At 36.7% G+C, this 23441-nt stretch overlaps 1 long non-coding RNA gene across 2 annotated transcripts; it reads left to right on the top strand.

Moving 5' to 3' along the window:
* The first annotated feature begins 1565 nt into the window (after positions 1–1565).
* Positions 1566–21677, top strand: LOC144290934 (uncharacterized). 2 transcript variants are annotated; one of them, XR_013358407.1, is made up of 3 exons: positions 1566–1683; positions 12110–12261; positions 20250–21677. It is a non-coding gene; the product is annotated as an uncharacterized LOC144290934 (long non-coding RNA). The 2 variants fall into 2 exon arrangements; XR_013358408.1 differs by lacking the exon at positions 1566–1683 and adding an exon at positions 9013–9129.
* Positions 21678–23441: the final 1764 nt, after the last annotated feature.

Raw genomic sequence — 23441 nt, 5'->3', positions numbered from 1 at the left:
ATATAAGAATGAAGGCACTGAGACAGACTATGAACCCATAATTCATCAAGACAGCACAGAGATTAAGTTATGAGATATAGGAAGAAATAAAGTTCCCTTACATACTGCCAGAGAAAGGACTGAGGAAAATACTTTTGTACCTTCCATTTGTACCTTTTTTATGCACTATTGGTGCCCCTATAGTGTGCATTATTATCTAAAATCTCCTTAAGTCTTTAGCAGTGAAATTCAGGGAAGTTCCTCCCAAATTTCCAAATTCCCAAGCAGATGGTTGAGCTCAATCTTCAAACCATATTTTTCAAATACTTTTTAACAAGTCATCCTAGAGTTTCATTCTATAACTCAACGAAATTGGGTCCAATATTACTGCATTGTCTTCCCCTCATCCCCTTATCATCCAAAAATGTTTGTTTCCCCAAAGGCCTTACCTAAATAGATATTCTTCCAACTGAGGAAACTTTGTTAATATGCCTCCTAACTGATGGGAAACCCTAACAAAAAGAATCATGACAAAGGTTGAAGGTAGCTTCTCCTGGATAGCATATACATGATATACAAAGCTTTTTAAGTACAATGTCCTATTCTCAAAATTACAGACTTATTATTATTTCCACATTATAGGTGAGGAGATTTGAGGCCTAAATGAAGTTGTCTCTCTGGACAGTGGGCTCATGCTTTGAATATATATCTATGCACTTTGGTACTCCACTTACTTTAGATAAAGATAATATAAAGTTTTCAGTTCAACTTCTTTTTTAATTGTTTTTAACTTTATTATATTTGCATTTAAGTTATTAAGATTTTAACTAAGAATTTAAGACAGTTTTGTACCACCCGGTGACCCTGGACAGTTATTTCTTTCTGAACCTCATTCTATTCATTAAATAATAAAAATAATAACTAATTTCAAAATCTATTTTAAAGAATAAATAAGATAAAATATATGAAAGGTCTAATACAGTACATGGACATAAGTATACAACTCATGATAACTATTGTTAACTTTTAAAGTATTTGAGCATTTATCATCTTACTTGATTCTCATCTCTATTTTTCCAGGTAGGCCTTGGGAATAATAGAATGATGAAATGGTAGAGCATCTGACTTTGAAGCTGGATAAGTGTCACTAAACCCAGCGCCACTACTTGTTGTCTAGATGGCCTTGGACTCCATTTTGTATCTGTAAATAGAATTAACTATAATTTCTTGCTCATTAAGTTGGTGTGATTTGATGATGAGATTAGATGAAATTGCTTGGACCTTAGAACTGGCTGTGAGTAGAGCCTGGATTCTAAAGCTGGTTCATTGACACAAGATGTGTCTCATTAACAATTCAGTTATCTTTTCTGACAGTCCCTGCCTCATCTACACTGTAAAGTGTTGTCTATCATCCAGCATTACTGTACATGAACACTCTCTAAAATAGAGTTATTTTCTACCTACAAACTCCTGTGAACACCTATTAGGTGCCAAGCATCATGCTTGTATCCTTGCATATAGAAAAAAAAATTAAGACAAATCTCTGCTCTAAAAGGGCACTCAGTCTAGTGGGAAAACAGAGAACAAGCAGTTAAAGTCATGACGTGTGTTTTGTTTTTTTTTAGGTTAAGTCATAGAAATTGCTGTTTTTCTACATCAGAACAGGCTCTCAGCAATTTTATATGTTTCATTCTTATGCCTGAGGTATGTACTGGGGTCTATGGAGTAGATTATTACAAATTATGACTAATATTATTGTTATTCTGGCACATATTTATAGAAGCAACAACGGGGAAACACAGAAGTGGGTTTGAGTTATTAAAATGAGAGAGGAGCAAGAATCATTACACCAAATTCTAACTTTGTAATGCAGTTGCAAAATGATTCACATACAGTTTTACTCAGCCAATTTTCGTTGATGCATAGATAGATAGGAGAACATAAAAAAGTGTGGTGGGGAGAGAACGGGAGAGGGAAGAAGAGAGGGGGAGAAGGAGAAGTAGGGACAGAAAGAAGGGGAGGTGGGAGTGGGAGAGGTAGAAAGAGAGGGAGCAGGGGAAAGAGAGGGAAGGAGAGAAAGAGAAAGAGAGAGAGAAAGGGAGGGAGAGGGGGAGAGAGGAAGAGAGAAACTGAGGTCACTGCATTGCTGAGCTCATGAGCGCGGGAGTTCCTTGTGATGTTGCTCCCAGTGAAAACTGCATGTCTGTTGATTAATTTACTTTCTATAAAAGAGCTATTTTTGAAAACTGCTTGAGGATTCAAAGGAAATGCAAATGAGTAGTTGGAAAAATTTAAGTGCCTGAGAAAGAAAAAAGGTGGAAGGGCTATTATTCTATTTTATGGGTGTTGATATGAATGCCAGGTGCCTCTTTGTATCCTGATAGCCTACTGCCTTAAGGGCTTTTAAATAGCTTTAAAATGATTTATTTTCACATCAATATAATATTGAGGAAGTTTTATTCATTAAATGTTTATTCATTCAATATTGAAATCCATGGGGACACAATATATATTCCTACCTATAAGCATGTATCACGGAGATTTAGCTGTTTAGGCAGAAAAAAAAATGTTTGTATAAAGAAGACAGTGTTTTATATCTAGAGAAAACTGGGCAGGGAGCCAGAAAATGTGGGCTTCAACCATTAACACTAATAAAAGGACAGTAACCAACAGTTAGCAAACACCCACTATATGATGTCAGGCACTGTGCGGGGAGATTCACCCATTAACTTGTGCTAACCCTCTATAGCAAGTGCAATTGCTATTTTTTCAGATAATAAGTCTCAGGTTATGTCTGTATTTCAAGGCCATGTTGAGCTCTCTGTCGTCTTTATTAAATGTTAGGTAAGTGAATGAGCAAATGAGTAGGTGAGTGAATGCTTAATCTTGGTGGAGAGCTTGCTAAATCTTTAATGCAATTTTAGAAGGAAGGGGATCATCAGGGTTTGAACTGGGGTGATATCAGTGAGGTTATAGAACAGAAATGGTGGAATTGTTTGCTTTTTTATTGCTTTATGATTTGCAAAGCAAGCATATGCACATCATTTCCTTGGATCCTCCTAATAACCTTCTGAGGCTATGATTCTTTTTTTTTTTTTTTCTCATGAAGGTGAAATACAGAAATGTTGTAGAACTTCTCCAAGGTCATATAACTAGATTGCAATTACCTAGGTCATAGTAGTACTCTAAGCATGCTCATGAAATGATATGCCTATGTCAAAATAAAGCTTCAAATCATTGTTTTCTTATATCAAGTTCATTTATTTTTGTTCATGAGTGTTGTTTTTTTAATGGGGTCATGAAGATAGCATCAAAGAGTCAAGAAATATGAGAAGCAAGAAAAAAAAGGTTTTATGTGGAATGGCTGGATAGGGAGAGAGTGAAAACAAGTTATGTCCTTTTTTAGATGGTGAACATGAAAATAGAATTATTTTAGGAAAAAGATTAATGAGTCTAATTTGAGGTATGTTGAATTGGAGTTATTGACAGATTACCTAAGTGGAGGTGGATATGCAGTCCAGGAAATTAGGAGAAGGCTCAAGGTTGGAGAAAAAACAAACACAAAAGAAACAAAATAACAACAAAAATATTTGATTTCAATCACCACAGTAACAAAAAGGAATTCTGCAAAAGTTATGTGAGTTCTCCAATGGGGAATGTATAGAAGAAGAAGGAAATTTGATGATTTTATTAGACTTGATACCTGTTACCTCTTACTATCATCTGTTTTTATACTTAAAAACATTATTCTTGGTAAAAGAGATAAATTCAGTTTTACCAAACAGATAAATCTTGGTGTGTTCATGTGTGTGTTTGACATCAGAAAGAACCCTGCATTCAGAGTGGTAAGTGACATCATATGATATCAAAGATTTGTATTATATCAGAATTGGTTTCCCCAAAAAGCTGAAATATTCCTTTACTGAAAGCCTGAGATGTAAGACTGCCCACTGAATTTCCACCCAAACTTTAAAATGTCTCCTGTAGTGATAAAGTATGTCTCAGACATCCACAGATAACAGTGATAATCTGCAATACGTTTTTCAGGGAAAGTCTCAACAAAAGCTCATAGAGCAGTAGACGACTCAGAGGATTTACAATTTTGCCAGCCTCTTGTTCTGCTAAGTCCATCACCCTAATTTGCTCTTGGGTTGATTTATATGGAATTACTCTTTTTCATTACTCACCCTGTCCTTTTAAACAATGTTAAATTCTGGGCAGACAAGTATTGCTATAAGAAATACCTTAGGAGAATGAATAGATGCCTCACAATTAAGTGCTGGATAGTTACTTTCAAGAGCGTATTTTAAACATTTCTCTACTTCTAGAGGTCATTTGCTCTGCTTGTGGGTTGACTCATACAATCCAGTATTTTGGAAACTGCTCAATTTTCTTCTATTAGCATGAAACTGACTTGACCAAGAGAATGGTGGGAAGAGTGGACAGGAGTGTACTGGTCTCTTTATAGAGCATGAAATTGGAGAATAAGTGACCAAAGATGAGCACTCAAAAAGAAGATGAGTGTTATTCTATTAGTGCATTGTTTCTCAAACTCATATCTTGTGGAACTTTAGTTTTAGAAAATACATCCTTCTAAAAATTGTTCTTTTACTTGAGTAAGTCTGAAAATACTGATTATTTCATTTCCTTTGAGCTGTTCAAAGCACATTAGCATATAAACTTCCAGAAAAGTCCTACAGTGACATAATTTATTTTACTTGTATAATTCAGGGATTTCTAAATATATTTGACCATAGGATCCATTCCTGCATCATCGTTTATTAATTCGTGGGCACTTCCAGTGTATGCACCAAACCATAGTTTGATAAACATGATGAGTCTCTAGACAATGGGCCTTTCCAGGGCAAAGTCTATGTATTATCCCTCTTACATACCCAGCTCTTGGTAAAGTGCCATCAACAAATTAAAATAATTAGGAAGTTATGGGTTTTATAAATTTACTAATTGTGTTTTTAATATAATTTAATTGTAAGTGTATATAATTTAGTATTTAATGGATACTGTGTTTAATAAGAGGCTATGAAGTTTCCACAAATTTTACAATCAGCTCCATTAGTGATAGGTATCAGAAAAATTAGCCTGGAAACTGTTATCATAAATATAGTTTGAATTGTATGACAACTGAAATGTGGTTGATGCAGGTGGTTGAAGAACCAAGGATGATGAGCATAAAGAGTAGTAGCTCATGGCTACCATATAAATCATGATCTGGAATTAACTCAGACTGTTCTGCCCTTGTTGTGTGGTTTCCTAGGTGAGTTCACATATTAAAAAATACTTTTGGTGATTGTCACTGCTCCCCAATGGACATTCTTCAGAAATAATAAATTCCTTTTATATAACCATGGTGCCTGATTATCTAATGTGAACATAAAACTCTCTGCTGGAAAACTTAACCTGAATTAATTATTCTGTTTAAGGAGTTATCTGTGGCATAGTGGATATAAGAATTATAAGGCCACAAGTGAAAGATGGTGTGCAGTGAATACTAATATACTTAATGCCATTTATATTTATATTTTCTCTTGAAGTCTTTGTGGTACATGAGTTTTGAAAAATAAAAGAATGGTACTTGGGTGCAATGAAATCCATTGCAGGACATTCATGGTGACATAGGACACAATTAAGAAGATTCTGGAACTTAATATTATCAACTGCATTCACACAATGAATTTCCCCCCCAAAAAAAAGATTTCAATGTGATGCTTCATACATGTGATCTCTCATATTCATATCACTGTTGGTTTATACTGTGTTTTAGTAGGGTTTTCTATATACATCCATCACCTTCCTTTTCTTCTTCTATTTTCTATTAACTTTTTTTTTCAGATACCCTTTTATTTTAAATAGGTATGACATTAAGGAATATGTACAGGAAGTATCTTATGGGAATTAACATTTACTTAGTACGTTATGTATCTTTGGTGCTTTATTTAGAGTTTCATTTAATTCTAAAAAAACTCTTACAAACACTTTAAAAGGGGATTAATACCTAGTGTGAGTTCAAATATCTGGTACATGGAAGCACTAAGATTGATGTTAGTTCTAATTCTTTAATGCTATTTGTGTATACAGCAGGTCCTCTTTTGAGCAAAAACTTTCTCCTCCATTGTTAGCAACAACATTGGTTCAAAGAAGCCCAAGTGGACCTGATTCTAAACCCTCTGATCTGGAGGAAATGTTTCAGCCTCCTGGTAATAGTGTCTGGCTCAATGTGAGGCATATGAACCAAACCCAGTAAATCAGAGTCCTCTGCTGGATCACTAGTGGGAAAATGCCTCCATTTTCTCTGGAATTAAGAGCTATAAATTTAAGTTGGGCTTGGAGCTGAGTAAGGCTTTCTCATCATTACTTGCAAAAACAAAAACAAAAACAACATAAAGCCAAAACCAAAAGACAAAAAACACCTGTTTGAAAATAAGGCAAAAGCAAATGGAAACAAGAAAAGGAAAGAAAGATGGCAGCTTCATGTTAGTGTTTGAAAACATGAATGCAAGGGCAGCTGGGTGGCTCAGTCGGTTAAAGTCCCAGGGTCCTGGGATTGGGGCCTACATCAGGCTTGCTCCTCCATTGGGAGCCTACTTCTCTCTCTGTTTCTGCCTGCCATTCCTCTCTCTGTCTCTGTCAAATAAATAAAATCTTAAAAAATAAAAGAAAAGAAAACATGAATTTAACTGTACCTGAAACTGGCTTTAACCAAAAACTTCCCACTTTTATAAGCTAACATTCCTCTTTTGCTTAAACCAATTTGAGCTGAGTCCCTTCCCTTGAACTTGAAGTATCTGACAATTGCTAAGCTAATTTCCTGGGCATGCCGCCATCTTTTTTCTATAAACTTCAATGTTTGAGGCAATTAATTTAACTCAGAATGCATTATTAGAGTCCAGCAATACAGAATGATAAATCACAGAGGCACTGTGAGCATTCAGAGGTGATGAATAGCATGACCCCTGCTATTTAGGAGCCTAAAAACTAGTTTCCAGAAAACAGACAAATATGGAGGTAAACATCAATAATATAAGGTAGATTACAGTAAGTTCTGTACTAGTAATTCAAAATGCCATGGGAACCAGATAAGAAAAGATATTCTACTTAGATATTCTATATTTAAAAAAATAATGTTTTCTAAAAGGACTAGGATTTTAGTTGGGCTTTGTAGAATAAGTATGATTCAAATCGACAGAGATTGAAAACTGATATTTCTGACCGATGGGGCAATATAGGCTCCACAGTGCAGAACATATTAGGAACAATTTTGGTGGATCAATGGAGTGAAATCTAGGATATAATGTGGATTACTGCAATATCTTGGGAAAAATGCTTTACCATATACTGTGAATAGAGGAGGCTATGAAGCCATACAATTTGAACTTTTTTCAAATGCATTAATTTAGATAAACTAATACACCTCAAGAATGTGGGCCTGAAAGATAAAATTTGGTTGGGGCAGCCCGGGTGGTTCAGCGGTTTAGCCCCACCTTCAGCCCGGGATGTGATCCTGGAGACCTGGGATGAGTCCCACGCAGATCAGGCTCCCTGCATAGAGCCTGCTTCTCCCTCTGCCTGTGACTCTGCTTCTCTCTCTCTCTCTCTCTCTGTGTGTGTGTCTCTCACGAATAAATAAATAAATAAATCTTAAAAGAAATTTGGATGAATGTACAATTATAATTTTGTAAAAATTATGATTGGGGCTAATGCTTCTTCTGTACCCTGAGATTTCCTTCATGTTATATAGAACATAAATACAACTCTCTCAGCTTCTCTCTGCCCCTAAACTCCTTCAAAGAAGAGATGGAGTGACTCATATAATTGGTAGTTTGAGAATAACTGACTATACTCCAGTTAGTTCAGAATTCCCCTTTATCTGTAATTTCATGTTCTGCAGTTTCAGTCACCTACAGTCAATTGTAGTGGTAAAGAAGATGGTCTCTATTCTGATGGACAGTTAGAGAGTCGATAATAACTCAAAACAATCACAAGCTTACATCATTCACCTCTCTTCATCTCACATGTAGGCATCTTATCATCTCACATCATCAGAAGAAGGATGAGCACACTATAAGAAGATATTTTGAGAGAAAGAAGATCACATTCATATGACTTTTATCAGAGCATATTGTTATAATTGTTCTACTTTATTAATAATAATTATTAATCTCTTACTCTGCTAATTCATATATTAAACTTTATCATAAGTCTATACATATAGGAAAAAATCACAGTATATATACAGTTCAGCATTTTCCATGGTCTCAGGCATCCACTGGGGTATCTGCCATGGATAAGTGGATGCTACTATACCTCCTCCTTTCTTCTTGCCCATGTTCCACCCTTATGTGGTTTTACACTCTACCTAAGGAGGTGGGTCTCATCCAGTATTGCCTTTGCCTAGAAGAATGAGTCGAGCTAATTCTAGGGTCTATTGAGTGTAGGTTGACTTGCTCATAGATATGTCCACCATAAGCCATGTTTTCCATCCAGCTTTTATTTGTAGTAAAAATGATGTTGCTATCTTCCTTTTCTTTGTTGTTGTTGTTGTTGTTGTTGTTTTCATAACCTGGGTAGAGAAAACAGGTTATTATTCATTGGACCACCTGCATTGAATGGGTCAGAAAAGTCACAAAATGAAAAAGGGAGAATCATTTGTGGAGGAAGACACCCAAACAGTGGCTGGCTGTGCTGGTGTGTCAGGTCTTCACACTGTGGACTTCAGTGTATGTATGGATCATGTGTTTTAATCTTCACGGTTTGTAAAGGCATGGATTGGGCTGAACAGGTTGTTATAATTGTGTGATGGTTTTCTAACTGCTAAAGCTTAGCCAAAAGGCTTTAACTGGCCATGGGATATTTTGACCTTGGTGGATGACTGCAGTTTTAGGTGGCTTTGTCCAAAGGAAATGGCTATTTCCTTAGAGCCAGGCCCGGATATGGGGATGTGCAGGTGTCAGTGAAATTCCACAGGCTTCATAATTGGCCCCAGCTGACGCAGCCATCCTTGATAAAAATTGTTGGCCTCTGGCCTCAGAATTAGATGACCCAGAGAGGATTATGGCAGAGTTTATTTTACTGCAGCTATGAAATGCATTTAGCTTCCATGGGCAGGAATAGGGTCTTCAACAGACTTAAGAGGTAAGTAACTTGGGGAGGGGCCCTAATGGGTCTTATAGGGTGAGAGCTTACTATACAGGAAAAGTTTTTCCTAAGCAGCATGGGCAATGATTTGACCATAGAGGTAAGAATCTTTCTAAATAAAGGCCTTGCTATTTTATTATTTTAATTTTATTTTTTTAAAATTCAGTGAATTAACATAGAGTGCATTATTAGTTTCAGAGATAGAGTTCAGTGATTCAGTTGCACATAACACCCAGTGTTCATTACATCATGTGCCCTCCTAAATGCCCATCCCCCAATTACCCCATCCCTTACCTATCCCCCACCCCCAGCAACCCTAAGTTTGTTTCCTACAGTTAAGAGTCTCTTATGGTTTGTCTCTCTCTCTGATTTCATCTTATTTTATTTTTTGCTCCCTTCTACTATGATCCTCTGTCTTGTTTCTTAACATCCACATATAAGTGAGATCATAGGACAATTGTTTTTTGCTGACTTATTTCACTTAGCATAATACCCTCTAGTTCCATTCACATTGCAAAGAGCAAGACTTCATTATTTTTGATGGCTGAGTAATATTCCATTGTATGTATTACACCACATCTTCTTTATCCATTCTTTTCCATACATCTGTCAATGGACATCTGGGCTCTTTCCATAGATTGGCTTTGGGGACATTGCTGTCAACATTGGAGTGCAGGTGCCCCTTGGGATCACTATGTCTGTATCCTTTGGATAAATAGCTACTAGTGCAATTGTTGGGTAATAGGGTGGCTCTATATTTAACTTTTTGAGAAATCTCCATACTTTTTTCCAGAGTGTCTATACCAACTTGCATTACCATTACCAGTGTAAAAAGTTCCCCTTGGGGTACCTGGGTGGCTCAATCAGTCAAGTGCCTGCCTTCTGCTAAGGTCATGATCTTGGGGTTCTGGGATTAAATTCCACATCTGGCTCCCTGCTTGGTGGGGAGTCTGCTTTTCCCTCTGTCTCTGGTCCACTCATGGTCTCTCTCTCTCTCTCTCAAACAAATAAAATCTCAAAAAAAAAAAAAAAGAGTCCCCCCTTTTCTCTGCATCCTTACCTATATTGTTAGTTTTAGCCATTCTGACTAGTGTGAGATGATATCTCATTGTGGTTTTGATTTATATTTCTCTGATGCCAAATGATGTTAAGCATTTTCTTCATGTGTCTGTTGGCCATTTGTATGTCTTCTTTGGAAAAATGTCTATTCATATCTTCTGTCCATTTCTTGATTAGGTTATTTATTTTTTAGCTGTTGAGTTTGAAAAATTCTTTATAGATTTTGGATACTAGCCCTTTATCTGATAAGACATTGCTGCTTTAAACTTCAGGACACCAAGTTCAGATGTACAACAATGAGCCAATCAAGGCATAGCTGAAAGTATTAGGCCCAGGTTAAGTAGGCAGTAGATGACAATTCCATTTAAACTGAAAATGCCTGGGCTCATTATAGTGGCATATGACATAATTACAAAGAGCTTGTGCTCATTTAAGTGTTGAGGCTCCAGAAACATGAGGCTCAAAAGAGAAAGTAGCTTCTACCCTGAGAAATGGTTAATGGGTAGAATCAAAACTAACTGGTGACTGAGGGTTTATCTCAGCTAAGTTCAAATGTATTTGTTGTGGACTTTGGACAATATGTATAGACTGACAATACCTCAGTAAGGATAAGAGCAAGAAGACATTATTATTATTATTATTTTCTCATCTATCTGCCTTTATAGAGAGATACAACTCAATGCTGTGATTGGAAGTGGTTCAGTCATAGGGGTAAGGATCACTATAAATACAGGTCTTGCTGTTTTAATCTTCAATCATGGTCAATCCCAAATACACATTCTAGGTACATCATTTTCTTTGCATAGCTCTTTTAAGAGTTAGATATTGGCCTCTAAATTCAGTAAATGTGGAACCGGTTCTTTGATATTCATGGGTATACACTTCACTCTTTGGCATGTTAAAAGTAAGGATCCTGAGAGTTTGGGATTAAGTTAATACAATCCCTGGGAATAGGATTCCAGGGACACAGAGCCCAGGTGGTAGTTGCTAAAGGAACCTCAGTCTACTGGACATTGACAAACCCTTTAGCTGAGACTGAATAAAAAGTTGAAGATAATTCATTTTAGGCTTTAGCTTCTTTTAATTTTAACTCATAAGGGCAATATAATTTGATTTTGGACTTTAATACCTTCAGACTTTAACATCTTTGGATGTAAAGTGCAATGGGAAATAAAGTAAATTTGTACAATGACATTGTAGGAGACTTGGATATTGGGCACTGCTACACAGTTTTTTTGTAGTATCTCTGACTTGAGATCTGAAGCTTCATCCATAGGATAGGAATAATGATATGTAACTGGGCTGAGGTCAGGGGATAGGATTAAATGATATTTTAAAGGATTATTCAAGGTGAAAGTCTGCAGTTTGCCTTCATTAGTGCACATATCAGCACACATGTATAGATTTTGTGTGTTGTCTGGGATAGCACTGTCCTTTAGAAGTTGAAATAAAATATCTATTAAACTTGATAGAAGTTAATATTAAAGTAAAAGTATTCATGTTATATGTAAAGGAAAAATAAAAAGTTAATTTAGTAGTCTATTTTATTAAAATATAACATTTCAAATGCAATTAAAACTACAATGACATTTTAGATGATTTTTAAAATGAGGCTTTAAAATAAGGAATGTATTTTATACTTACAGCATATCTCAATTTGGACCAGACACACTGGAGTTGTTTACTAGTCACATGTAGCTTGTGGCTTTCGTATTGGACTATACAGATAGACAGTAATGAAGTAGACATCAAGAGAAATTAGGGATATTTGGAGCAACACAGTTAATATTCTAGAGTTAGTCTCATGGTCTAAGACTCTCATAGTCAATCATGATGTGCCCAGATTATAAAATACTCATAACATTTTAGATCTGGGAGGAACTTGAGAGATTTTCTGATTTAAGATTTTCCATTTTAGTTGCAGGAATTGTGTTCAAAAAAGGATGAGTGACCTACCGAGACCACACAGGGAATTGACAGCAGTACCGGAACCAAAGGACATCCCTCCTGTGCTCACATTGAGGTCACATCATGTGAGATGGCACTGGGATGCTCCCTACTGTCCACTTGGTAAGAGTACTATACCTACTCTTGAGTGAACAAAAAAGGGAAGTACCATAGGGTTCCCAGTGTGCCAGGTGCCTTACATATGTTCACATTTCTTAACATTTTGTACATACTTAATGACAAATTGCTATCTTAGAAATGGAAAAGTTGAGATTTATCTCTTAAAATATGCTACCCACTCTTGTATACATTACAATAAAGATAGCCTAGCTTCATTCCCCTCTAAGTCAGACAGGATAAACACCACGTTTGTATAACTAAGTAGAAATGCCTTTCAAAATGCCTTTTACATTCCCAGGTTTTAAAATCTTACTCTTGGCAACCTCAGTGCTCCATTACTATCAACCTTTGTATTTCATTTATCCCGTGGATTAGATATGCAAATAAGAATTGTAGATTCTCTCCTCATTCTAAACTATGCTTTTTCACATACTGCATTATGTTCAATGAGCCAGGTTTTAAAACATGGAAATTAAAACTCAGTGAGAGAAAATCATGCACATTGTCTTTAACCTCAAGAATTATAATGATATGTGACATTACATGGATTGTCAACATTGACAGAAAGTCGTAAGATGGATTATGGGGTGAAATGTCTGATGGAATGGAGAGGCTGTAATTGTGCGTAATGAGAATACAATAAATGATGCTCAAGTGGGAATATACAGGAGCTCTGAGTTGTAAGGCAGATGGACTCACTTACCTGGGCAAATCAGAATGATTAAATTCTCAAATAACCAGGAGCCTCTTTTGAGCAACACCACAGTCTTAGTGTGTGTGACCTTAGGCAAGTCACTTACTCATATAGTGCCCATTTTCCTAGCTTCAAAGTGGTGTTCATAATCTGTATTCAGCTGGATAATGTTTACAGAGATCTTTGAGATACTTGGATGAAACACTCCATTTACATGTAAAGTAGTGTTATCATTCAAATCCCCCCTCTGCTGACTACTGTACAGCAGGTGTACTGCAGGAAAGCAAATGAGGAGGAAGCAAAGGAAAATTGGCCCCTTAAATGATGGAAATCTGATTATCCCAAATTGGCTAATTCTGAAAGGGGGATATTGTGTTGCATTTATTAACCATTTTCAAACAGACTTCACTTTGGATGAGCAAACAAGCAGAGGAAGATATAGTCTTTTCCCATCACAAGAAACAGAATCTGAGATAAGAATAAAGCCACTAAAACTCCGAGCATAATCCCGCTAAAAACTGCTTCCTCTATATGGACCTGGCTTCTAATAGTGTGTAGCACTAGGAAAATTTAAAAGATTCTGAATTTTGCCACATTGATCACAGGTTATTTTTATTTATGTCTAGATGCCTATTTACAGCTAAGTTTTCATCAGCATTATTGTCTTCTATTAATTGAGATTTAATAATTCCTTGCCCAATTTTAAATCCTGCTAATTCATAACGATATATACATCTTAAATGGAAATACCTATGAAATAAATCACAGAGCTTTTTGGTTGTGCTTTAAAAGTACATCGTGATGTGATGAACACTGGGTGTTACACATGACTGATGGATTATTGAAAACTACATCTGAAATGAATGATGTACTATATGTTAGCTAATTGAATTTAAATAAAATAAAAAAAATAGAAGTACATAGGAGTGAAGCGGAAGTGATGCGTAGGGTGAATAAACACTATGTTTGGTATCCTAAGACATGGATTATGCTCAAAGTTTTTCCAGCAAATTTTTATGGGTGAGGCCCAAAGACTTGGAGGCAACACCATATTCAGTTTCCTTGTCTCTAAAATAAGGGATTTCTACCAGTATCTAAGATCCGTTCCAGGTCTTAAATTCTGCAATTACTTGCTTTTTAACATCTTCATTGTTGCTGCTATGAATTTACATCCTTTTCTTTTATCCATGTATTTTTCATCTCTGTGGTGAGCATATCTATATATTAGCTCCTGGAACCCTTGCAATATCCCTGTGAAACAGATGTTACTCCATCCATTAGCGTAGATGTGGATTATAATCAGGAGTGGTGGTTACGTTACTTGGTCAAGGTCACATTAGGTAAGTGGCAGAAGGAAGAATTGTAACTAGCTCTAAGTGACTCCTCAGCATATAATTTTCCCACTATACTAGACTACTTGTTAAAAACAGCATTGCCTCTCATATTTCTCTTCCTGGGCACCTATCTGATATCACTCACCTTGCCACTTACCTTTAACTGTTTTGAAACAATGAAACATGTGCATATGAAATTGAGTAGAATAGAAATTATTTCTTTGAGTAGCTTTTTGAAAAGATCCTGGCCTGCCTGAACAATTACTGATGAAATTAATGTCATCCTGCTAACCCCTAAAAGTGCCTGACATTCTTTCTTAGTGACTAATTATTTTACAGACAGTGCTTTAATTGCAGGATGTGGGAGGTAGTTTCTATAAATGCTTAGCATTACAAGGGGACATGATCTGCAATACTCACATCATTAAACTTGCTACCAGGAATAAGCACGCTTTGGGGACCAATGACATTTGTCAAAAGAAGCCCATGTGTTCTGTGGAGGGCAGGAGGCCAGGCCCAGGAAAGACAGCCAGATAATTGTCCTATTCTGAGTGCCTTTAATTATTTACTAGAGGGAAGATATGGGTGATCCAGGCCTTCTCCAGAGAGATGGCTGTTCAGAGAACAGGATACATAAAATCACTGAGTGAACTGGAATTGAGGTCTAAAACAAAATCCCCTTTACAATTTTCAGGTAGTTTGCAACCATCACAAAATAGAAGCTGAGGAAGCCACCTAAAGATGGCCAGAATGGGAGTTATAGGATGATTATTCATCACTTGTCCACTGTCTGTCTCTCCTGCACTAAGATAAGCTTTATGAGGACAAGTGCTTCCTCTTGCTTTTTCCCAGCTGTCACCTGGTGCTTAGAGCACCATCTGGTATATAGTATTTCATTAAATTAATAAATAATGTTCACTGGATGGAAAGCCACAGATCTTGATTCTAGACATCGATCTAAACGTGACTTGGTAGGTGGCTCAGGGTAGTATTTGAGACCCCAATCAACAATCCAATGACACCATGGATATTTGTATAAGTAGTCTGTGGATTTCAGCATCTGAACAACAAGATAAATGTTTAAAATGCACATTTTGGCATTCTACCTACCTGGACAGATTCAAGATATTTAGGGATGGTGTCTTAGCACTCACTTATGAATTCTAAAGCTGACCAAAATTTCAAACCAAACTGAACTTGGTGACCTGATTCATTCATTCATGAATCAATTTTCTCAGTCAACACATTCACTGATTTAATCCATATTTACTGAGGCCAACTATGTGTCAGGTTCTCCTCTAAACTTTGGGATGTCCTGTCTATACCAAACAAAACTCCTGCTCATGTGGAACTCACATTTCTGCTTTGAACACACACACACACACACACACACACACACACGCGCATGCGCATCCATGCATTTGCATGTGCATATATGCACTGAACAAGTTATGTGGGGTACTGAGGGTGCTGATGTGCTTTGAAGGAAAATATGGTGCTTGGGTGCTCTTTGATATATGGTAGTCTCTTTGATAAGATGATATTTGAGCAGAAGGAATTAACTATGAGGATATATAACCAAATGCAACAAGTAGAGAGATTGGAAAATGCAAAAGCACCTGACAAGAGAGGTTTGGTATGTTTGAGGAGCAGCAAGGAAACCCTGGTAGGTGGTGAATACTGGAGAAAGAGGAGAGAGATGGGGCTGGAAAGGTAGGCAGGGGCAGATCTTCTAAGGGCAGAGTGAGGATTTGGATTTTATCTAAGTGAGAAGGTGTGGTAGACATATATTTATAAAGACCCCCAGAACAACCAGATACCCTCCTTTAGCCATAGATGCCCTTATGACCTCTTCCTAGAATGTGAATTTGAGCTCTGAATATGATGGATAGTAGCTACCATGCATAAATAACATTATATGATAGAAGGTTTTAAAGAGGGAGCTTCTCCTCTATGGGCCTGACCCAAGATTTGAAGTGAGAATAATATCCCTGCTGGCCTGGTGGAGGATGGAAGCTGCTGTGATGTCCACAGATGTAAGGAGGTTAATTCGGCCAACAACTTGAATGTGCTTGGAAGAGAACCCCGAGCCTCAGATCAACCACAGCCCTGGCCAAGATCTTCATCATGGCCCCTGGGCCTTCCAACCTGGAGATCCCAGTGATGCTGTTCCCAGACTTACAAGTTTCAGAACTATGAGTTAGTAAGTGGATGTTGTTTTAAACTATGAGTTTATGGTATTTGTTTATGCTCAAAAGAAAATGAAGACAGAAGGTAATCACAGGAGAGAAGTGTTTTGCTTAGGGATGTGGCCGACCATGCCATTGTTTTAGAAGATAATATAGGCTACCTCAAAGGAAATGGACTGCAGACACTCAGGACAGCTGGGGCGGGAGGAGGAGGAGCACCACGGTAGTTCATGGGACAGGTGATGGTGGCTTTGACTAGGGTGCTATTGGAGAAGATATGACAAATAGTTGGATTATTTTAGAAGTTAATAGATGCCTGGAGTTGCTGATTGTTTGATGTGGGGCATTAAAAAAATAAAGAAGAAAAGAAGGATGTAAATGTTTCCCCAGAGATAATGTCTGAGACATTTGGAAGAAAGAAATGAGTGCTGACTTTCCATAAAAGGAGGCTATAGAGTGAGAGTGGATGAGGAGGGGGAAATCAAGGGTTCATTTTGAGGCATTCATTAAGATTGAGACGCTCATAGTACATCTAAATAGACATGGCAAACAGGACATTGGATATAAGAATTTAGATCTCAGGAGTTAGACTGAAGCTGGAAATATTAATTTATGAGTTATTGACATATAACTTGCAACTAATGACATGGAAAGGAAATCACCAAGTGTTTGAATTGATACAGGAGAGACAAGAGCTTGTGTCTTTCAGACATTAGGCACTTACTCCATGCATAGATAATATTATATGATACTTGTACTCCCTGCTCCCTTGAGATTCTGGTAATTCTGTTTTAAAGCTCCCAAGCCGACTGAAAAGGCATTCTAGGGAGGAAAAAGATAATCCAGGAAAATGGTAGATCATGCACTTAAGGAAAAGGGCTAAGATGTTGAAACTAACTACACACACTTTAGATCGATCCAGAGGTAGCTGTAGACTTTAACAAGCAGAAGTCTTGAGAGATCAGTTTCATTGTCATGATGGAGGCAGAAATTGGAAAGCATTAGAGGAATGAATAAAAGGAAATGAAGACTGTATACAACAATGTTGAGAGCTTTCAAGAAGTTTGGATATGAAAAAAAAAAGTAAGGAGAATTTGGTAACTAGAGCAAAATGTGGAAATAAGGTATTTTAATCAAATTTAAAAATAGGTAGGGCATCCATATGGTTCATAAACCAAAAAGTACACAAGCTTTTATAGTGAGAAGTCTCTGTCTACAGCCCCTTCTACTCCTGCCCAGTTCTCATCTGAACGCCACCTTGATGTCCAGTTTTCTTTTATATCCTCACAAGTTTCCTTACACATATACAAGCAAATCAAAATATAAGTTCTTATCTTATTATTTGTATCTAAATAGAAGTTACATTGTTATTTATACAATTGTGTTCCTTTCTTTTTTCACCTCATAATTTATCTTGGGAATCTTTACAATGTTAGATCATGAATAGCTCCCTTATTCTCTTGCACAGTCTCATGCTACTTCATTATATCATTAATTATTTAACCAATCCTTGAAGGAGCCTTCAACTTCCTCCCATTTTTTTGTCTATTGCCAACAGGGCTACAATGGATAGTCTTGTTCATACATCATTTTCCACAAGTGTGCAATATATTCTCAAAGTGGATTCCTAGAGCAAGAATGTTGTACTTGCTGTTATAGGCGATCTTGGTGGAGGCTTATTGGTTTGTTCTTTTTGGTCATCTAAAAGATGGAAGCAGGTTGAGTGAGTAAATTACAAAAGGAAAGGCATCAGAAGAAAGTGAGAAGGCAAAGGTACAGAACCAAAAGGAATAGTAAGGAATCAGCTTCCCCTAAAGGAGAAAATAAAATGATGCTACGGGATGACTCCAAAAAAGAAGCAATCCTTCCAATTCCTTGGCAAGTGGTCAATAGAGTTATCATCCAATACTTTGTCTACCTTTGTAGAATTTGAGGTTAGGTCACCTGCTGAAAAGGAGGCATTATTGCTAGGATCAGAAGCTAGAGCAAAGTGAAAAGTCGTTGAAAGAGATACTGTGGAGAAAATGAGGGAAACACAAAAGATTCTCTGGGCCATATTGTGGGACCAGTTGATGTCGGAGAGTGTTGGTGTTGCTGCCTATGTGGAAGATATCATTACAGAAGTCAAGACCTGAAAATGTAAGAGGACAATGTCAGTTGATAAGGAAAAGTTACAGAGAACTGAAAAGTCAGCTCCATGCTAGCTTTTCCGTTAACGACAGTCAGCTTGGAGCTGTGGAAAGCAGACACTTGCTATTCCTCCTGGCCCTGCCGCTTAAAACACAAGTATACTTGGTGAAGTCAATGAATCTCCATAGTTCCAGTTTCTTTATCAGCAAATTGAAGTGTTTTTTGTAAAATAATTCTAGCATATGTAAAAAGCTAAATGAGATGTTGTTGAAAGATATACTTGGTTTTAGGAACTAATACAATAATATATATGAAGGAAATTTAAAGAATGAAACAAACTCTATATGCATTGCTGTCACCCAGCTCAGAGTTAATTCTTGTCTGAAAGTTGTACAACATTTTCGAGGAGCTTATAACAATTTTTTTTACATCTAGAAATATAGATTATTTTTGATGATACCATAGATTATGATAATGAGAACAGAATTTAAAAATAAATATGTATTTCTATTTTAGGTATTCCTAAATAGATAGGTAGATGTGTTTATCATATTTTAAATATTTTTTTTAAGTTTTCATTGAAATTTCAGTTAACATACAGTGTAATATTAGTTTCAGGTGTACAATTTAATGATTCAACACTTCCATACAACACCCAGTGCTCATCACAACAAATGCACTCCTTAATTCCCTTCACCTATTTCACCCATCCTCTGTTTATCATATTTTTAAGCCAAATTCCAATTTATAGAAATATGCACAATTTTCTAAGTTGTTATTGCCATACTAGAACTTCTTACTCTTTAAACAAGCACCTGTTATCCACTAATCTATTACGTTTCATTTCTTTTCTCACACGCATTGTGAAATAGGACATGGATAGAACTAAAATGGGTATGAATGTGTTTTGAGTGTATATCATGTTCTACTTATATTGATGCTATTAGGGTAACCAACCTATGTCTGGGATTTTCCTGCTTTTAGAACTGAAAGTCCAAAGTCCAGGGAAATGCTCAGTCTCTAGCAAACTGGAGCAACAGTGTTTAGTTTGTCACCCTTAGGCTAGTTATCTTTAGTATAATTTAATTCAGTAAATGAATACTTGATGAGAGTACACCATGTGCTGGTCACTGTGAAAGCTATAAGCATAAATGGGTCGTGGGTGGGATGTAGGAAACTACACAGTGTGAGAGCACAGGCTACTGAGTCATACAGCTCAGGGCTTGTAATTTTAGTTCTACCAGTTACTAAGTATCGGTCCTTAGGCTCAAGGAAATCTTTCTCTTTGAGCCTTATTTTCCCATATGAAATATGGAGATGATAACAGTATTAATAAAGAAAGTTTCTTTATAATTAAATGATACTGTGTATGTTTCTTTGCATACATATATCCAGCACCTGTTTTAAAATTAGCTGATACTCAATACATTCTAGTTTATTCTCTCACCTCTAGCAGGCTGGTGCAATTGAATTAGGGAAATAGCATAAGAATGAGCAGTTGAATTACAATTGAATTGTACCTGGAGTGGAGCAGAAAGTTGAGGAATCTGTAAAAGACTTATTGCAGATTGGACTTTCTATTTTTGGCCAGCTATAATTATAGTTATCAGAATGGTATGAATATGTCTTCTATTTTCCATTAAGACAGGTTTGTGTCCCATGTAGGAGACCATGTCCTACCAAAGGATCCTATGGAAGGAGTGGAAAGAAGAGGAAGAGATGAGAAGCTGGGCAATGAACGGGCTTCAGAGGAATAACTCATTTTAACATCTTACATAAGAAGCTTATAAGTACACCAGAATACTAATATGCCAATTTATAGTGAGAAATGTAATGTATCAAGTGGGTTATGAAATACTGTTTATTGGCCAATGCATTTGTCTTCCATTGACAAATCCATACCAGAAACAAGGTCATAATAATTATTTTTTAAATGAGGATTGAGCTAGAGCAGAACAAATTAATCATATCAAAATAAGATGTGATTGAGATACAGTGGATACAGTGGATTATTTGTGCCCATTTCTACCACATGGACAGATTTACTGCCATAGAAGAAGTATTTATTTTCATAGAATGTGATATTCTATCTCCTGTACAGTGTTGAAAGCAGATAGGAACATTTGTATTAGTGGCTTTTCCTTCAGTAGGATTTCTACTGTTATAGTCAACATCACTCCTCAGACTGGAGGTGGCTGGTGCATGTTAACACAACCTCATCATTTATAAGTCATACAGCCTTGTAGAAATGCACATTTTAGAAGTCAATGCACTTTAGTAGATATTCTAAATGCAGAAATAATTAATAATAATAATAATAATAATAATAGGTGATATAGTATCATATGTTAGGTACAGTGCAATTTCTTTACATTCACCCTTAATTCTTATAAATTCTTTAAATAGTTGGTAAATTAGTTATTATCATGGCCCTCTCATGTTTCCAGGTAAGGAAACATGCTAAGAGAGTCAGCAAACGTCTTGATCTCCCAATCACCCGGAGATGGAGGCTGCTTGTGAATCCAAGCTGGCTTGCTCTGACTCTCCACAATAGACCCGTCCTCTTTTCTCTATGGCTTCTGTCTGTGTTCTTTGTATTGCTATAAAAGATAAAATAAGAGCAGTGAAGCAGAGGCTTTTTTTAAGTTTAAAATCACTAGTCAGTACCAGAATTATTTGTTTCATTAATACAAACTATTTTTGTTTAGTATCACCCAACTCCCAAGACAAGTTGGAAGAGCTGTCTCTTTCCTGGTCTAGTCAATGCAGCTCTACTATTATGTAATCTTAACTCCCAGGAAGTGATCATTTCAGCCTCCTACAAAGTGGCAACAGATTACATTCATTAGTACATTCTCCTCAAGTCAGCTTCTATCTTCCTGAGAGACTGCAGTCAGGTGGGTGGTAGTTGACCTACCTTCTTTGAAATCATCTCATGATTGGCAGGTCAGGAAGATGCCTGGTGTGCAGCTCACTAGGTTCCCAGAATAGCTGCCTTCAGGAGGGAGGTTTTTTTTTTTTTTTTTCCTCCTCTTCTTTTTTGGATACTCATGGCTTCCTTCCATTTCAGAATCAGAGCAAAGCACTGCTACTTCATTAGTGTCACAAGCAGCTATCTGTTTAACGCTTTCAGAGTTTCCTTGGGAAATGCACTTAACACAGACCAGTAGCCCTTTTTTAATCTTACAACTCTATTTTATTAAGCAACCTGATTGGATACATAGAATAAAGTCTTTGAATCTTTTCTAACTGTGAGCTATGCAGTAATAAGTTGCAAAATGTTACAGTTGAAAAAATAACTTAGGCTTACTTCCTTTTCCTTACAGATGAAGATAATGAGACCCTGAGACAGAGTGATTTGTCCAAAAATCTCCTCATAAGAAAGCGGCAGAATCAGATCTAAAAATAAGGAGTATTAAATTTAGGAGTTTGTCTAAAACTACTGAATGGCCACTTATCTATATTTTGGAAGAAAGTTTTTATTCACTAATTTTTACTCAGAAACTTGCATTAGGGGGTCAAAGACCTCAATATCTGATTATGGCTGCTTATAGAAATGCCATTTTTTAGGAATGAAATAAAATATTTCTTATCAATGCATTGAATTCTGAAGTGTTTATTGTTCACAAATTCTGATTTGAAGTTCAACATTCTTTCACTCCACAATGGCTTTAGTGGGAAGGATTGTTTCAAAGCGAATTAAGAACACAATAAAACCTTCAAGAGCATAGTAGAGCTCTGTCCTGGTGGGGAGGTGGACCCCTGTAGGGTTTGAGTTGGAAAGAGTCAAGGAGATAAAATGTTCTACAGTGACCTTATGACTCACTTGATGTTCACTTCCAAAATAACTGGTCAGGTAAGTGACAAGTGTTACTTCTGGAGTTAAATTCTAATTATGAAAAGGCTCATGCCCTTTCAGAATCAAATGGGTACAAATCAAGGCCCAGCGGAAAAAATTCATGGGCTGGTTATCTTGGGCAATTTCTGTCATGGGTCCCTTTTTTTCTCAATTCTTCCTTTGCTTCTGAACCTCTAACAGAGTTGTCCACACCCTATAGTTTCTGTGTTTACCAGTTCCTTTTTACTTCTTCCAGTCAAAATTGGCTTCAAGTCGTCTATTTCACTCCCATTGTCAAGAACTATGATAATTCCCATTCTGCTAATCAAAGGTCCTTCATTTCTTCCCACTCAATTTGGGCTCTCAGTGATTCAAAGCATGTGGCAGATGGTCCTTTATGAATTATATCTTTCTCTAGCTTTAAAACTACATGATTTCTCACCTGTATTTACCAATTATTCTTCAGTCCTCTGTTGTAGTTCATTTTCCTTCATTCCATATTGGATGAGGAACTTCCTTTGATCCATTTATCATGCTATGGTCTTGTTTTGGAAAATTTCTTATCTTACATGCTTTAATTTGCATATTTTTGTTATGATTATTGCCAAATGTACATTCAGACAAGTACCTCTGATTCCAAAGCTCACATTCCCCCTATGAACCTGTGTTGGAAGATGGGAGTCATTGAATGTGGATAAAGATGGTAAAAAGGAATTAGCTTATGCAGGTCTTCCAAGCCAGGGTGAGAAGCTCTGAGTGTGTCTCTGGAAGAGGGGGTGTCAGGAATTTACTCTGAGCAGGTTACTGTCGGAAGTAAGTGGCAAGGCCATTGCATGAGTATAAAGGGATCATTTTGAACTTGGTTTTTATTTTTTATTTTTTATTTTTTATTTTTTTATAAATTTTTATTTATTTATGATAGTCACACAGAGAGAGAGAGAGAGGGGCAGAGACACAGGCAGAGGGAGAAGCAGGCTCCATGCACTGGGAGCCCGACG

The sequence above is a fragment of the Canis aureus genome, chromosome 2 (assembly GCF_053574225.1).
Source record: "Canis aureus isolate CA01 chromosome 2, VMU_Caureus_v.1.0, whole genome shotgun sequence".
NCBI lineage: Eukaryota > Metazoa > Chordata > Mammalia > Carnivora > Canidae > Canis > Canis aureus.
The sequence above is the reverse complement of the archived record's forward strand: the minus strand, read 5'-3'. Positions and strand labels throughout refer to the sequence as shown.